Below are 1,619 nucleotides of genomic sequence, written 5' to 3' on the forward strand. Positions count from 1 at the left end.
ATATATATATATATTTATATTATATAAATTTCTATATTTATTAAACATTTTTAATATTATTAAAACTATTTTTTGTAATTATTAAACTATTTTTTATTTGTAAAAACTATTTTTTACTTATTAGAACTATTTTTATATATTTATTAAACATTTTTAATATCTATAAAACTTTTTTTCTGATTAAAAATTATTATTTGGGATTTTTTTTTAAAAAAAAAATTAATTTATATATTTCCATATTTATTAAATATTTTTTTTTTAATTTACAGGTCTCATGATGATCAGACCCGGCCTCGACAGCGTCGTGGTCGTGGTGGTACGGGGAGCCAGTCTCGGGATTCCAACCATTTTCAGGATTCTCCTTCGCCCCACAGCTCCTACCATACATCTCCCTCTGCTGCACCCGCTCCTGCTCCTCTCGCTCCCGCTGCTGTACCCGCTCCTGCTCCTCCGGGTCCTCTAGGAGTGATGAGTGTTGCGGAGATGGTTCGACAGCCCGGTCGTGACCATCTTCCCTATCTCACTCCGTATCCACATGGACGGGGTTTTTTTTTTCAGCAAGAATTCAACTGGAATTCCGATGATACGCTCTTTATTTATCACTACTTCGTCCATAAAGTTATGGACAACTATGGAAAGCAGATGCACGAGTGGAAGAAGAAGTGGGAAATAAACAAGGTTGATTTAATTTATTAAACAAATTTTTAATTTATTAAACTATTTTTTATTTATTTAACTATTTTCTTTTCTTTTTTTATTAAAAGGTCCCAAAGTCGATAAACAACACGGTCTGGACGGAGTTGTGTGCGCATTGGGATAATGAAGAGACGAAAGAAACTTCCTCCACCAACTCTACCAATCGCAGGAGCGACCGTAAAGGGAAGGGCGTCTTCAAGCATAACTTGGGTGCTCAATCTATTGCCTCTCTCGGAGATCGCATGGTAAGTTCAGTCGCTTTTTCTTCAATTATTTAAGTTTTGAAATTTTATTTTTTTGTGCATTTCTTCTAATTTCAAATGGTTCTTTAATTTATGTTTTTTTCAAGGCGAAAAAAAATGATGGCTAGCCGGTTGATGATCTCGCCCTAATGAAGAGGGCGTATACCAACAAGAAGACCGGCCAGATTGATGACGGTCTTGTGAGGGAAGTGGTCAGCCTTGTCCAAACTCAGGTGCAAGACGAAGTGTCTCAGCTTCAAACCGAGGATGACGCTTCGACGGCTTCGACCAACTTGTCCCGGTTTCGAATCAACGAAATCGTTGAATCGGTAAGTTCTTTTTTTAAAGTTCAATTCATTTAAATTTGGCTATTTTCTATTTCAGTCGGTTCCAAAGAAGAAGGGACGTTTGGTCGGTTTGGGTCGTCGCACCCGGTCGGTTCCTCCTTCTTCTGCACCACCGCCCTTTGTTGATCCAAAAGTACTTACGGCTCAGTTGAAGGACAAGGATGATCGCATATCTTTATTGGAGACCCAGATGGCGGCTCAACAGACGCAGAGGAGGCTGAACCAGCAAATGATGGAGATGATGCAGAGGATGTACCCGAACAAGGTGTTCCCGGACGTGCCAGACTCGTAGTTTTATTTTACCAAAAACTCGGAATGTTTTATTTTTATTTGT

This window comes from Brassica oleracea, chromosome C3 (genome assembly GCF_000695525.1).
Source record: "Brassica oleracea var. oleracea cultivar TO1000 chromosome C3, BOL, whole genome shotgun sequence".
Taxonomy (NCBI): Eukaryota; Viridiplantae; Streptophyta; class Magnoliopsida; order Brassicales; family Brassicaceae; genus Brassica; species Brassica oleracea.